This window comes from Phascolarctos cinereus, unplaced genomic scaffold (genome assembly GCF_003287225.1).
Source record: "Phascolarctos cinereus isolate Bilbo 61053 unplaced genomic scaffold, phaCin_HiC Scaffold_726;HRSCAF=1367, whole genome shotgun sequence".
NCBI lineage: Eukaryota > Metazoa > Chordata > Mammalia > Diprotodontia > Phascolarctidae > Phascolarctos > Phascolarctos cinereus.
In genome coordinates, this window is record NW_027556098.1 from 324,246,670 (window position 1) to 324,258,016 (window position 11,347).

An 11,347-nucleotide genomic window follows, 5' to 3' on the forward strand; every position below is an offset into this window, starting at 1 on the left:
CAGATTACCATGATATAGGTTTTTCATGATACAGTGAGAGAGCTGAGCTTTATCTTAAATATATATAACCTGACAGGAAAGGGACCGTAGTTCACATGACATTAACTCAGAGCTGCAATTTCTCATTGATGCTTCAGACCTAAGTCTTTTTTTGTGTGATGCTAGAAAAATTCCAAGGTATCACTGAAATCCAGTTTCATTTTATTTCTTTCTAAAAATATACTATGTTTGTTTGTTGGTGCTTACCATGGCATCATTCCAATACACAATGGTAAGTTTTTTCTATTTATGCCCCTTTAAGAAAGATATATGGAGTCCCAAAAAGTTATATGCATTTCTGTGTCCAAAAGTTAGCCAAATCTCTGCTCTAAATCTCCTCTCTATCTAAATACAGAGTTTCATTGTTTTTATAACCATGAACTAAAGTGAGATTCTGCCATAAGGTCTTGCTAATGATACCTTAGGCCTAGCAATGTATGGTCAAAGGTTTAGCTAAAACCCTTACCCTACACTCCCTATTCCCCCAAAAAATAAAGGTTATGAAAGAAAAAAATCTATAATTTCCTTTTTTGAAATGAGATATAATCTTCTAACTTGAAATAATAACCAAATCTCTTTTCCCTTTCTTTTAGGTTTGCATTCTAATTTTGATAATGCTAGCTAACATCTCCTGAAGCTCTGGGCAAACACTTCTTTTGACCACCCTCACCTACCGCCACAGAGTATGTCTCATTACATGGGCACTCCCCCTTTCTTCCTTAGTTCACCCAGAAAAAGAAGTGAGGTTTCAAAATAATTTAAGAGAGACGAAAAATAGAAATATAGAAATAAGAATAGATATAGATTAAAGATACAGGTATCTATAGATAGCTATGTCTCTACATACAAATAAATGAAAAAATGTTACCATGCAACTGAGCTACAGAGATCAGCTAAGATAGGCCTTGTGAGGCAGCTCCTACTTAAATGAGCTAAAAACCATTGTCTAGCTACTGTAGGAAATCCTGGCTCTCAGTTTTCATTTTATTTCTGGGAGGTTTTACATCAGCATAATTTTCCTTTACTTTCCTGGAGTAATTTTTTGCCCTTTTTTCTTCCCAAGAATCCTTGTATCTTATCTGGCTTCAAATGCTAATGACTTACCTTCTGTATATGTCTCAGAAATCTGTTCTATTTATATATATAAATATATATATGTATGTATGTATATTTCCTCCTGGTTTATTGATACTTTCTGGGTTTTCACCCATTCATTTCCAGATATAATTCCTAACCCCACACCCATTAAACTTTCTCTTATTAAAAAAGAAATATATATGCATATATGTATGTATGTATGTGTACATACATACAAACACTCACACATACATATATAGTGAAGGTGAACTAACCAACATATGAAACATTTATGGTAGTATATGAATAATTCAGAACCTAGATTCCTCCATCTAACCAAGAAAAATTTAGCAATACATCCCTTTATCTATTTACTTGGTTATGCTAGGATTTTTCATCATAAGTTTATTTTAGTGTCTTTTTTCTAGTCACTGTGTATATTGTTTTTCTGTTTTCACTTACTTCATATAAGTCTTGCCATGTTTCTTTGAGTTGATAATATTGATCATTTTGGGGGCAGTAACATTTATTACATACTATACCTCCATTTAAGGACAGTTATCACTTCATTTCCCATCTCACTGAACTTCTTTGACTTCTCTTCCTCATGATTCTTCAACAGTTACATCGCCTTAACCCCATTTCAGATTTCTTTCTTTCTCTTTCTTTCTTTCTTTCTTTCTTTCTTTCTTTCTTTCTTTCTTTCTTTCTTTCTTTCTTTCTTTCTTTCTTTCTTTCCTTTCCTTTCCTTTCCTTTCCTTTCCTTTCCTTTCCTTTCCTTTCCTTTCCTTTCCTTTCCTTTCCTTTCCTTTCCTTCCTTCCTTCCTGTATTTTCTTCCCTCATTAGATTATAAGCTCCTTGAGGATAAAAACTGTTATTCTTTTTCATAATTTGTACCTCAGTACTTAGCATTGTGCCTGGCACAAAAGAGGTGTTTAGTGAAAGTTTATTGACTGAGTAACTGTCTTTTCCCTCATTTGGGCCCATTAGTGTCAACTTGGAGTTAAAAGTCATGAATAATTGAGTGATTTTTCATACCTAATTAAAAATTAACTTTCCATTTCTTAGACTAATTCACAATTTTTCACAGTATAAAAAGCGTCTTTTCCTTTAGCTTCTTCCTTATTGTTTGCTTTTATCTTTTATGTTTGTCAATTTTTTTTTGGCTGCAAGGTAAAAGCTCAAGGTTATTTTAATTTGCATTTCTATTGTTATTAGTGATTTGAAGATATGTTTTTTATGGTTTTTGGCACTGATTCTTCTTTTAAAAGCTCTTATTCATATCCTTGGACATGAAGAATTCTTCAATTCTTCTTAGAGTGCTTCAGTGCTTCTGAGAGAAGTCATAATAAATATATTCCTGAATATATTCTTGAATGATTGCAGAGAGTGGTGAGCGAGTGGTATCTTGTCCATGAGGTTTCATTAAATACTGCTTACTGCCTGGAATTTAACCTTCTATCACTGATATCTGTGGAGGCAAACCTATTACTTGGCCTTGTATCAATCAGAGACTTCTACTGACCTGAATTTGATTGTTACAAAGGTTACCACAATATTTTGGAATATTTTAAAGTCTCTTTTTGCATTACCAAAGATCAAATTACAGTCAATATACTTTGGTGAAAGTCCATTTTATTGAATGAATGACTGAACCAAATTATTCCCAAAGATTATACATACATATATATATATATATATATATATATATATATATATATATATATAAAAGTCATCAAAATATGTTCTGCATAAAAAACAGTTGAATAAGCACTGTGTCCCAATTAGAGCATGTAATCAAAAAATAAAATATACAAGAAAAGAAAATAAAAACATACATTCACAAATATATTCTTAAGGTAGCATTAATAAAGAGCAATCATCAAATTTGAGAGGCTGTATGGTTTAGTAGGCAGAGTACCGAACATGAAATCGTGGATATTACCTTCAGATTGGGCTTCTAAACCTTACTGGCTGTGTGACCACAGCTGAATCCCACAATTTCTTTGAACATAAGGCATCTGACTAAATCATCTAATAAAGCTAAAAATGGGTCATCCTGTAGTTGAAGGAGTACCCATAGCTATAAACTAGCAGATCCATGTCATACTGACAAGTTAACAAATGTTTTAAGTGAGTCAGATTTTTTTGGGTAAGTGTAGACTATATTAAAATCATATGGCATAAGGTCTGGTTTGTCTGAGAAAAATCAAATGAATCTAAACTAATCAGCCAGTTGGTTCTTACAAGGAAATTGTGGGTGAGCTAGGATAAAATCTTCTTTGATGAATACCTAGTGAGAGTAAATTTTAGATGGATTAAGTGGCTTGCCTGGGGTCAGGCAGACAGTTATAGGACTATCAATCATTATTTATTTATTTTTTCATTTCTTTATTCAATTAAAAAAAAAGTAATCCTGTCAAAAAGGCCTCAGGGTGCATTAATGCAATTTCAAAATACACATGATGAGTAGATTGAGGTATGGCCAAAAGAAACAATAATAAGAGAGTTAAACTCCTGATATTAAGGTCTCTCTGTGCTCATTGTGAGGATCTTGCCAGTAAAGTGGTGAGCTGGGGATTGGGCTGGGGTTTGAACTAGTTCTGCTTGATTTGAAAGTATATAGTTTTTTTTTCAGTTATAGCCCCTTTCCCCTTAAATATAGGAAAATTATGACTTAAGAACTCAAGGATTCATTAACTGCAATGCATAAATTTCCTTAAATAGTATTAGCTATTATCATGGAAAGGATACTGATATTAGTGTATAAAGACATGGATTTTGTGTCTAATTCTGTTCAAAGCAAAAGAGAGGACCTTGGACAATTTATTTCTCCATCCAAGAACCTCAGTTACTCCTTGTATAAATCAATCAAGCAATCAAATTATAAATTACTTTTAAACCCTTTCTATGAGCCAAGAACTGCATTAATGGCTCAGGATACCAAGCTATAATAATAGCTAACATTTTTTATAGTATGTAATTTGTGCCAACCATTGTGGTAAGTGCTTTACAAATATTATCTCATTTAACCTTTACAATAGCCCTGGGAAGTAGGTGCTATTGTTATGCCTATTTTACAGATGAAGAAACAGAGAAATAGAAATTATGTGACTTGCCCAGGATCATATAAAGCAAGTAAGAGTCTGATAGGGGATTAGAACTCAGGTTTCACTGACTCCAGGCGCAGACCTCTCTATCCATTATACTACCTTGCTTCCAAGCACAAATAATCCTTGACTTCAGGGAGTTTACATTCTAATCTGTAAAATTACAATAATAAAATTTGCACTAGCTATCTCATTGGGTTGTTTTGAAGAAAGGGCTTTTCATTATGTAAAATCATAAGAAAATTTCATTGTCATTTTTGTTGCTAGCAATAATATCCCTGCATTAGAGTGTTCTTCTGCTGCTTGATTATAACTAAAACTATCCTACAGCCTTGAAGACTATGCTGAGCTGGCAAAAATTAATATCTTCCCTTTAAGAACTAGATTGTATAAATGCAAAAAAGCTTGTTATCACACTGGCCAAAGACTGATAGCTTCTTTGAGTCTAGCAATTCTCCAAGACTGTTTGCTGAAGTCTTAAGGGGTCATAATAAGTACTGGTGAAATGAGTATTCATGCCAACAAAATCAATGACTGCAAGTGTTGTTGCTGTTCTTATTCCTGATTCTAAAATCTTGATGCGATGTTCAGTTCCTCACTATGGAGCTCTAGGCAATTCATTTAACTTTTCTGAGTTTCTGTTTTCTAATCATACCTATTTAATGGAGGTAGTAAGACTTGAAATCTTTGCCTTATAGTAATATAATAGGCTCAAAAGAGATATTGCATGATGTTTTGATAACTTTAAAGCTCTATACAATTGTCAAGTTCTTATTATTACCTTCATTATAATTGGTAGTTTATTTGTGGGGGGTGAGGCATATGTTTAAGGCATAAGCAGAATACCTAAAATGGCTTTTTCTTCATAGAGGACATGAGAGAGTTCCTGGAAGATTAAAGGCCTAGAGAATGTGTAGACTCTCTGTACTGCCTTAAGACATGTCTGGTAGGCCTTTTTCCAATAATGGTATGCATAGAATGTTGGGGTCTTCAAAATGGAGTTGGCCTTTGGACTTTTTAAAAAATCTTTTCCATTCTAAGTTCAGGGAGTAGAGCTCTGGGCTGGGTTTGTGTGTCCATATAGCTTCTGGGTGGGAAGAAGGAAGGTATGGCATACACTTAGAGCATTGTCTGGATAGCTAAGAGTAAAGAAGTCACTTCCACCATCCAAATTAGAATACAGCAAGAGCTCCAACCAGAGATGTCAGGCTGTTTTGATATTTCTAGCTATATAGTCAATGAAAAATGTGTCCTCACAAGCATGTGATAGGCCAACATGGAGTGTCCACAAATGTTCTAATGCTCTATTCTTCTACAGGCAACTCCCTAGCATATTCCACATGAATTACAGCATCTTAAGTGGTTTGGATGAGCACCACATTCCCCCATTACCACATGTTTATCTTTCCATGATAAAATCCTTTGGAATAAAGGGGTAAGTCTTAGTTTCCCCTGGCTTTCTTTTAGCCTCAGGTCAAATTCAGAATTCTCTAGGAGACCATTACTAGTCCCCCTCAGCTGTCACTTCTAAGGTTACTTTTCTGTTGATTCTTTATGTGTTTTGCATACACCTAATCGTGTATATGTTGCCTCCCCTTTCATACTATGAGGTCCTTTGAGGCAGGTACATTTTTTTTTGCTTTTTTATCTCCAGTGCTTACTTAGCACAGTGCCTGGCACATAATAAGCTCTTAATAAATGCTTGCTGACTAAATAGCAACAAAATATAATAAATAGGTACTGGACATGGAATCAGAAATACCTTGCTTCAACTCCTTCCTCCAATACCTTCTGGCTGTGAGACTCAATGCCAGCCATTTCCCCTCTCTGTGATCAGTTTCCTTATCTGCAAAATGAGAGGGCCACCTCCATGGTCCTAATGTCCTTTCAAGACCTTCCTCTATGATCCTAAGGATTCACACCATGAAAGCATACGGAGGAAGCACTGGGATGCTAAATAATGCAATTGTCCTCCATTTTTCCTCTTTCCCACCCCCAATCATCTAATTAGTCATGACCAAACAAAACAGTGTTCCAAGTCTAAGCCGTCACTCAATGGAACCTTAGGGCCAGAATATGGGGATTTATCTTCATGGCTCTCTCTTGTGTGCTTTGTATGTTGATCTGAACACTGAACTACATCCTTATGTCTCAGCTGCTCTTCTGTTAACAAGTGTTCCTTATTTTGCCAGAAGCTTGTGACAACGAACAGTTGGTGGCAAAGGGTTGTGACTTCTCTGAATGAGAGGCATTAATTAAAACACACTATTATTACAAATGCAAACTACAACCACCCTGGCCCCAACTGCTTCTTTGACTGTGAAATTAATGTCACTTTAGAAAACTGAGTTAAAAAAAAATCACACACTCTCTTACATCGCCAGAAGCTCAATTCTAAGGGCATCTTGTGTGATAACCATAAACATAGGGAAAAACGATAAATGCAGCTGGTCACCTTTCAGCACCAAAGGCCAACATTAAGAGACAAAAATAAATTGAATATAAGAAATTGTGGAGTCTTAGTAACTTTGGTCCTGATTTTCACAACAATACTCTCCTTAGGCCAACATCCTTTAACCAAAATGCACATTAAGTCTTCCAACGGCAAGCTTAATTTGTGGTTTTAACCCCTCCATTTCAAATTCAAGAGGAACAGCTGCTACACAAATCATTGTTACTAGCATTTCAGTAGGCAATGCATTCATGACTGATTAGAATGGGAAGAAGCAGTAGGCTCCCAGTGCATATCAAACAGAAAAACAATAAGCACGAAGATGACATTAGAAGGACTGGGACTAACAAGGCTTAGACAGAATATGTGTTGATAGGGTAATTATTAGTCAGAGTGAATTGTAATGTCTTTCTTTAGGAGCACTTGTCCAGAGGAGGTCTGGAAGGGGTGGAAATGGTAGTCCACTCTTCCCAATACCCGTTGTCTCAATTTCTATTGTAAGCATGTTTGGGGCAGGGGTTCAAATCAATTTCTCAAAGCTTTGTAGTAAGATTTTAAATAAAGATTTTTAATACATGAAGACATACCTGCTTGGTAGCTCTCTATTTTCCCTCACCAAGTCAGGATCAGTAGACCAGTGATATCAGACAGCTGTCTGAGGAAGGGAGGGAGAATCTGAAATGAAAAATACATTTAGAAATTGAAAAGATAGTTCTAAAGTCTCAAGAACACCCCTAAGTTAAGATTTTATAAATCAATCAGTAGCATTTCTAGAACTACAACTACACTACAGAGGTCTAAATTAGGCAGTTAGGATGGGACAAAAAATAACTTAGAAGCAGCAAGCTTTTCAAACATCAGGCTCTAAATAAGTATATGCTAAAAATATGAATTAAACTCAATTTTCAAGTGATTCACAGTTTATAAAGGGTTTTTCTTACAATCAATAGTCATGTCATAAAGTATTCCCATTTTATTGGTCATGGAAATTGAGACTTATGGAGATGGAGGACTTTGTCCTTGGTCACTTAGTTGATAAGTATCCAAGTCAGGACTGTGCCTTGTGTTTTGACTAAAAATTCCATGTGTTTCTTGACTTTTCACATAGCAAATCAATAAATAAGAAAACCAACAGAAAATTGAGCCCATTTTTCAAATGTGTTTTCTAGTCTTATTAAAGAGAAGGCCTTTTGTTCATCTGTACATGTTAATGAATATGAAACAATGGGCATCCAAGTGTTAATTAATATAGGGGGTTTTTTTTGATGAAAACTGATACCAGTTAGATCTAGTTGGATCTAACTGGACCTGAATGTCTATCAAGTCTGAGGATAAATCCCCACAAAGCAATTACAACATCTGGGCATGATAGTGACACACCTGGAAAGAAGCTATATATGAATGGCATAGTTGCAGGCCTCCAGTAGTCTTTTCATGGGACGAGAACATCCTTGAGGAAAGGAGCTAAGGTAGCAAATAGTCCTGGTATTTGGGATATGGACTTGATGTAAGATGAATATGAGTAGCTTCAGGCCAAATTGATGCTTACAACTTGTTGATTTGCTAAACTGATGTGTAGTACTGTCATCCTCAAAGGAAGAGGCTATATTTTTCTTCTCTCCAGAGCAATGGGTGGATATTACCAAGATAGCTTTAAAAAATAAGGAAACATTTCCTAGTAATTTATGGTGTTCGAGAGTAGGATGGGGACATATAGTAGTGAGTTCCTGCTCATGAGAGATTTTGAGGCAAAGGCTCAATGGACATTTGTCAAATTTCATCTAAGCATGAGGAAAGTAGTTCCATCACATTCCTCATTTTGAAGCCTAAGACTCCCAGTTAGCTTGCCATTGTGCACTGTGGATACTGACCCAGCTGTTTTTCACCCTTCAAGGGTTTCAACCACTGGGAATGAATGGGGTGGTGTTCTCCATCTTCATTCTCACTCCTCCTGGGCACCTCATAGTCTCAAAAATTATCCTGGAGCTACCACTAGGAGTTATCCTGGAAAACTCAAACAATAGTGGCAGATAGAGAACTGCCCAATCCTTACTGAGGTGCATCATTGGAAGACACATGAAAAAGTAACACATAAACCTATCATTTTTGTTGGTGGTGGTCTGCCATTTCAGTTGTGTTCAACTTCTCATGACCCCATTTAGTGTTTTCTTGTCAAGGAGACTGGAGTGGTTTGTCATTTCCTTCTCCAGTTCATTTTGCAGAGGAGAAGACTGAGGCAAACAGAGAGACGTGACTTGCCCAGGGTCACAGAGATACTAAATGTTTAAGGCTAGATTTTAATGTTGGTTTTCCTGACTCCAGGACTGGAGCTATATCTACTGTGCCATCTAGATGCTCTAATAGTCCAATAATACCAGTTAATTCCAATATAATCCCACTGAAAAAGGGTGAACAGCATCATTTCTGAGTATGGGAGAGGGTCAAAATATTAAACAAAGGTATATTCCAAGTCAAAATAATCACTGTACTTAATAGATAATACTTAAATAAATTAAACAAGAATTAGGACCAGCTGCATATGGATCATGGAACTAAAGTTAGGTGATATACAAAGTTTAAGTAAGATACATGTTTGATGTTTTGAAATCGCAGTCTTTCAATGACATGTGAAATATGCACTGATAACTATAGTGTAACACATTACACCATAAGTGCATCAGAAATATGAAAGGGAGTACTAGAACAGGAGTGAGAGAAGTAATAACATATTGACCAACTGGAAGATGGATTCAAAGGGGCTTATTGGAGGAGGTAGATCAAAGGATCATAGATCTAGAAGTGAAAGGGATCTCAGAAGCCATCTAGTTATATCTTATCACCAGTCTTCCCCCCATTTTATAGATGAAGAAACTGAGGCCTAGGGAAGGTAAGTGGTTTGTTCAGGATCATACAGCTAATCAAAGACTAAGGTGAGATTTGAAACCACCTGACAGCAATCTGAACAGACTCAAAGTTCAACATATGATCCACTGTGTCATGTCAGTTGGGCTTTAAAGAATAGCTAGGGTCAGAGCCAGGAACCTTTCTACATCCCCTCTCTTCTCCTCCGCCCACTGGCCTGTGGCTTAACCCAGCCCAGCCCAGCCCCTCTCTGCAGGTCAGCGCGGCTTAGCCCAGCAAATATGGACCCAGCACCTCACAGTGCATCCTCAGCCCAGTCCAGCCCAGCCCAACCTTGCCTCCTTTAGCCTAGCATCTCGGCAGATGCTTTCTTAGGCACCTGGAAGCTGGTTGACAGAAAGAACTTCAACGACCACATGAAATCCATTGGTGTTGGCTTTGCCACGAGGCAGGTGGCCAACATGACCAAGCCCACCACCATCATCAAAGTCGGTGGGGACACCATCACTATCAAGACTCAGAGCATTTTCAAGAACACTGAGATCTCCTTCAAGCTGGGAGTAGAGTTGATGAGAGAACAGCTAATGACAGGAAGGTTAAGTCTATTGTCACACTGGATGGAGGCAAACTTGTCCATGTCCAGAAGTGGGATGGGCAGGAGACCACACTCACTCAGGAGCTCCAGGGTGGAAAGCTCATCCTGACACCAACCCACGGCAGCTCAGTCTGCGTTAGGACCTACGAGAAGGAAAGAGCTTGAAGCCAGACCACCTGTTTACTGTCGACTCCTCTGTCTAAGGCTACCACTGAACTCAACACCAGATTGCCTCATTTCTGCACCCTGTCCTCTTCCCCACCCCAGTGTTTTGTACCAATTGACTCTGGTCAAGGAACCCTCCAGAAATGCATGTGATGGCTGGTCTCAAGCCAATAAAGCAGATCTCACAGTCAGTCACTCAAAAATTAATACCTAGAAATTCAACAGGCTTAAATGTGTGAAGGATATGGGTATTAACATCTACTGGCCCTAAGTCCAGCTTTCTTTCTGCTATCCTATACATCTTTTTGGAGTCTTTTATATGTGAGTTAAACTACTGGCTTATTAGGATTGTTATGGGGGGGTATAGTAAATTGTAAGATTTTCTGTAAAACTATAAATGTGGGTTTTATATCTCAAATGAAGTCACATGCTGTGAGCCATAGTAGCCAAAGGCTGAAGCTTCTAGAATGGACCACTTCAGTTTCTGGATTCCTGACAAAACAGCAAAGGATGGGCTGTATTTTTTGCTGGATGCATGAAAGGAATAATCGCAAATAAATTGAGAGGCTTCACATCACAGTCTCTAGTAATCTACAAGAAGCTCAAAATATACTGAAAAGTGTCACCCAGGGAAAGGGAATTATCTTGAATTATGCAAAACCAAAACTAATATTTCAGTTTATTTCTAGCAAGAGAAAGTGATGTAAGATATTAAGAAATTACATCAGGTTCATAAGTGTGTAATTAATCTTGTCAACAGATATAACAAGACTGAGCCTTGGGTGAGTACAAATCATGGGACTTGTCATTTACTATACTATTCCACAGCCAATGAGACCTAGATGCTTCAGCTCCTTAAAATCAGAGAATACTAGACCTGAAAGGGAATTTGGAAGCCATCCACTCCTATACATAGGGTCACAGATCTAAATCTGGAAGGAACCTCACAGAGCCAGCCTTTTATTTGGCAAGTGGGGACCTTGAGTCTCAGGAATGTCAAGTGATCTGCTGAAGGTCATACAAGTAGAAAGCATTAAAGGTAGGAT

General features: G+C 37.1%; 1 pseudogene; it reads left to right on the plus strand.

Annotated features, from left to right (window-relative positions):
* The first annotated feature begins 247 nt into the window (after positions 1-247).
* LOC110198117 (fatty acid-binding protein, heart pseudogene) lies at positions 248-10,301 on the plus strand (annotated as a pseudogene).
* Positions 10,302-11,347: the final 1,046 nt, after the last annotated feature.